The sequence below is a fragment of the Pteropus alecto genome, unplaced genomic scaffold, assembly GCF_000325575.1.
Source record: "Pteropus alecto unplaced genomic scaffold, ASM32557v1 scaffold8, whole genome shotgun sequence".
Lineage (NCBI taxonomy): Eukaryota > Metazoa > Chordata > Mammalia > Chiroptera > Pteropodidae > Pteropus > Pteropus alecto.
In genome coordinates, this window is record NW_006494609.1 from 24694388 (window position 1) to 24699612 (window position 5225).

At 67.3% G+C, this 5225-nt stretch overlaps 1 long non-coding RNA gene across 1 annotated transcript; it reads left to right on the top strand.

Annotated features, from left to right (window-relative positions):
• The first annotated feature begins 1632 nt into the window (after positions 1–1632).
• On the top strand, positions 1633–4334 carry LOC112473699. Its single transcript, XR_003044163.1, has 2 exons — positions 1633–1768; positions 2292–4334. It is a non-coding gene; the product is annotated as an uncharacterized LOC112473699 (long non-coding RNA).
• Positions 4335–5225: the final 891 nt, after the last annotated feature.

Consider the following 5225-nt stretch of genomic DNA (forward strand, 5'->3'; position numbering starts at 1 on the left):
CGATGCTCCGCCCCCGGGGGTCGACCACCGCCCGGAGATGGGGTCGTTGGGCAGCGGGGCCAGGCCCCGGGTGGCGGGAGGCTGGGCCCTGGAAAGAGACGTGTGCGGTCATGGCTGCCAAGCGGAGCCAGCAACGGGGGCAAAGGAGAGGTCATTGGGCTACTGCGCGCGGGGTGAGGCCCAGTGTGGACGCCTCCAGGGAGCCTCACGGCAGGCAAGAGAGAAGGCTCTGGAAGGAGGGCAGGCGACAGGGGCACAGGGAAGGTAGCGGGGCAGGGCTTAGGCCTAACGGGCGCTCCCCTCCCGGTGCCCGGCGCTGGGAGGAGCTGGCCTGCGAGGACCGTCAACTCACCCGGAGTGGGAGGAGCGCCACGCCCTGTGCCGGCTGCGGGTTCTCACCCCCGGAGCCCGCCGCTGTTCCCGCCCCCAAGAAGCCCCTCCCAGCCGATGCCCCTCCCTGGCGGCCGAAGGGCCCGGCCCTTTGGGTGCAGATCCCAGGGACCCAGCCAGATGTGGCCACTGCCTCCCCAGGAGCAGGTACAGGTGCTGGGGTGCAGGAGCCGAGCCCTGTGCCTGCTCTCTGAACTATGGCCCAAGGGGGGACAGCGCAGGCGAGGCTAGCGTGCGACCTTCAGGTTGACTCCGCTGTTCTCCATTACTGTGTAACATCGCCACTTACTCCTCTCTCCCCGTCCATGGGGCATGCCCGGCTCAGCTGGGCTGCTGTCCCCGGGTTGCTGTGCAGCGGGGACCAGGGCAGTGGGGCTGGCGCCTTCTGCAGGCTCAGTGGGGGCGCGTCCAGCAGGGCGTCCTCCCCCGGCTCTGGTGCCTCCAGTGCGTGGCCGGAGCAGCAGGGGCAGCTGGCCGTGTCGCCACGTGTGGCCTCTCCGTGTGGCTGAAGTCAGCTGCCCCACGGCACAGTGGTCTCACAGCGGGTTCTTCCATGGCACCAGGCCCGACTCCCCACGACCCAGCCTCGGACATCAAACAGCAGTATTTCCGCCATGCCCCGTGAGTCGCAGAGAAGGTCCTGGGCCACCCCAGGTTTTGCGAGACTTCACAAGGATGGAAGCCCTAGAAGGCACATCCATGGGGGTCGTCATCGGAGACTAGCCATCGGCGCCCCTACTTTGTGGGAGACCGTGCTTCCCAGCCTTGCCCTGGCCACCCAGTGCTCTGGGGGCTGGAGAGACCACCCACCAGAGAGCCTGTCCCAGAAGCTGGCCCCGCCCCACCCAACGGCCAGGCAGGCCTCTTCCTCCAGACACTCAGGGCCCAGGGGTGCCCCCTCCCTAGCGCACAGGCCACTTCCTGCCTGTGGCTGTGTGGAAAGCGAGGACTAATCACAGAGCTTGCACAGCAGCGGCCCGGCCTGGGGTGCACAGAGGCCCGCCAGGCAGCGTCTCCCCGAGCATCACTCCCCTGGTGATGCAAGCTGAGGGGCAGGCGGTGCGGGTGGCGGGATTTATGTGGGGAACAGCTGGCAGGTCCTCACAGAGTCCGGCATGGAATCACACGTGACCCCGCAAACCCACTGCTCCACGTACCCCAAGGAATGGGGGACGCACTCGAGCACATTGTCCCAGCAGCCTGAACCCCATGCCCGTCAACACGCGATGGGCACACAGATGGGGTCCGGCCGGATGACAAGAGGGAATGGCGCTCCGACGCCTGCCACAGCCCGGAGGAACCTCGATGTCACGCTGCAGGAAAGAGGTGGACACAGAAGGTCGCAGGTCTCAAGACTTACGCAAAATGTCCCAAACAGGTATGTCTGTCCGTGGAGACGGGAAGCAGGTGGGGTGCTGCCGGGGCCCAGGGGTGGGCCACTTAGAGGGTCGGGCTCCCTCTCGGGGCGATGAGAACGTTCTGGACTGAGGCAGAGGAGGTGGCCCCATGCTGCGGTGCACGTGCTGAATGGCACTGTGTGCAGAAAGGTCAGTGTTAGGGGCTTCAGTTCAGTTAGACACATGCTTCAGAGACCGTCCTGGAGCGTCCAATCTCGGCCCTGGCGCCCAGCCCATTCCCCACACCCCTGGGGCCCTTCCCATGGGCCAGGACCAGGCCACTGCGGCCTCACCGCGCGCCCAGGGACAACGGTGGGGGTGGGCGGGGGAAGCCCTGGCGCCCAGCCCCGCCCCCACACCCCTGGGGCCCTTCCCATGTGCCAGGACCAGGCCACTGCGGCCTCACTGCGCGCCCAGGGACAACGGTGGGGGTGGGCGGGGGGTGGGTGGGCGGCGAGTTTCTCCATTGAGGCATGAATCTGGCCACATTTCTGGCGTGTCCAGTGTGTGCCAGGTGGGAGAGGGGCTGCAAGACCCCTGAAGCCACCACTGGATTTGGGACTGTGGGGGTCTCAGAGACCCTTCAGAGCTGCGTGTGCCAAGCAGGTAGGCTCAGCGGCCGTGGCCACCTGGTGTCAGTGCTGTGGAAAGAAGCCACCGCAAACTTGGTGGCCGAACACTGCACGGATTCCCTGTCTTCTGGCTCTGGGGCAGGAGTCCAGCGCGGCCCGGCGGCGGCCCTCCTGCAGCCTCGGCATCCGTCTGGCTTTTTCCAGCCGCCAGGGGCACCCACACGCCTCGGCCCGCGGCCCCTTCCTCGTCCTCACATCCGGCCGCTGACCTTCCCCCTCACACCTGCTCCCTGACTCCTTCCTGCTGTTCCGTCTCTGCCCCTCTCCTTCTCATGAGGACCTGGTGATGACTCGGGGCACACCCCACGATGCAGCATCACCCCCATCTCAGGGTCCTCCACTTAGTCGCGTCTGCCGAAGGTTCTTGGGATCAGGGCGTGGACTCGGGGAGCACACCGGCAGATCCCGTCCGTGTCAGGAAGGGGGTCTTCGCAGGGCAGGGCAGGTGCTGGAAGCACACGGGGGCTCTTGCTGGCGGCCGCCGCCTTCGGCTGTGTCAGGGGGGCGAGGATGCAGTGGGCGGGGACGGCGGCTGCGTGGGGTCCCACGGGACAGGTGGCTGGGAGCCCAGGGGGCAGGGTGAGCGGGCCGCAGCGGCCCTGGGCAGGTGCACAGGTGGATGCTGGCTTCCTCCCCGGCTCAGCCTTTTCCCAGAGGGAGTGACCGGCAGTCACAGGCCCAGAGGGGTGGGCACCTGGCCAGGGAGTTTCCGACGGGAAAGACCCAGGGATGGAAGGCAGCGACAGCCCTTTGTGGCTTTCAGGCTCCCTTTTCTGTCCCAGTGCTCTTGGCCGACCCCTTCCCCGGAAGCTCCCGCCGGGCGGGGGCTGCTCCCAGTGAAGTCACTTCCTGCACAGTCGTCGACCCTCTCCTGGGTCTTCTGAACCTTCCTCACATTTGGGGGACACCCCCGAGCTAGGTTGTCCTTGGTTTGGACAAACTGCTACGCCGAGGGCCCTGGGAGGAGGGTGGCTGGGCAGAGCCGGGGTCGACATCTGGCTTCTACTCCCTGAGAGCAGGAGCTGCTCTGGGGCCAGCGGTGGACAGGGACACAGAATCTAGGGACGCCCAAGCCCCCACAGCCGGGGCATCGGGTGGGGCTGGGGGTGGGCACCTCTGCATTTGCCCCCCGAGGGCCCTCCCCCAGCCCTGCAGTGCAGGTCACGAGTGGGTCAGAGCAGACCCCCCGGGGGAGGCCGCATGGTCAGAGCGGACACCCTGGGGGAGGCCGCATGGTCAGAGCGGACACCCCGGGGGAGGCCAGCTGCCCCAGAGGTGCCATCTCGTGTCACACTCTAATCCCGAGGGCCGACGCATGGGCTCAGCTGTCCTGTAGACATCTCCCTTCTATTGCCCAGGGGCCACTTCCCCGGCTCCGTGCGCCAGGCCCTCCTCTTCCTTGGCGGACGCTCCTTTAACGGGGTGCATACTGCAGTAGTGTGTGGACACGGCGCGTGGAAGATGCGTGTCGGCCCCTCGCAATCTGAGGCGCCCTGATCAGCCTCGGCCCTGCTGCATCCTGGCCCTCGGCGGCACCCGCCTCCATCGCCTGGTCGGCTCACCTCCCATGTGGCCGCCTCACATCCCGGTCCCTTACAAGGGCCCCTTTGGGACCTAATTCATGTCGATCTGGAGGATGTCCCACTTGTACCAGAAGAGTGTGCAGCTTTCTGTTCACCGATTATCCGAACTGTCAGCCTCTGCTCACAGTTGTGGCGCTGCCCCCGCCCCGGGCGGCAGCGAGGCTGGGCCGGCCGCGGTCTGTCGCGGTGCATCTTCCGGGGCTGGCTCCAGCCGCACGGGTGTCCTGTGTTTCATCTGCTGCTCCCTGGATGGTGCCCCCTCTTCCTTCGCGATGCTTTCACGTTAAATCTCTTTTCTCGTTTATTAAAGCTCCCTTTCGGTTGAAGGTTCACTCTGTGTCCGGCTGTCTTAAGCGTGCGTCTGAGCGCACAGCATCGGTGCGGGCCCGCCCTCCACCGCACCGCACCCGGCACAGTGAGCTTCCCGCCTAGCCCAGCCTCGTCCCCCATGGCAGGGCCTCCCAGCACAGGGGGGCCATGCACACAAAGCCGAGCTGCGCTGGGGGCAGCAGGCAGCACCAGGCCCACGGGCAGGAGTCCCTGGCCAGGTCTGGAGGGCTGTGGGGGCGGGGGGGGGCATGCAGGGCGTGTTGGGTGGCCCTCCCGGGGAGCGGAGGGGAGCGTGAACGGTTGTGGGCTAGGGGGCCGGGGAGACCTGTGAGTGGCATGCCAAGCCGGGCCGTGACCTCGCTGGGGCCCCAGCACACTCAGCCCTCTGGGCGCCCCCTGTACGCCCCCTGGGCGCCTGCGGGTGGCTGGGGCCGGAGGACGCCCCACGCTCCCAGCCTCTAGGCGCCCCTGGGTCTCGAAGGGCAGCAGCCCGGCTGGGAGCCTTCAGCGCGCACGAGCCCATCGCAGACAGAGCCCGCCCGGAAGGCAGGAGCCCGGGGAACAATGACCTTCGTGTGGCAGACTTTCCCCTCAGTGGGAGAAAATAGCGTTTACTAGAATGGCAGTTTCCTGCATTTGTGCCTGTGCCTGAGCAGTGATTCACACAGACCTCCCCCGAAGAGGAGCTTCTGGCCGAGCCAGCCAGAGCTAGGGCCCCCGCAGCCCCACACCCCCGGGCTGGGCGGGGCCCACCCACCGCCCTCCGAGCCCGGCCCCGCTCCCACACTTCAGCTCGGCCCCCTCAGCTTGGATCCAGCCGAGGGCCTGAGCTGCATGGGCAGCAGCAGGGCTGGGAGGTGGCACGGGGGCTTCCTGGGGGGGGGCTCAGCTGG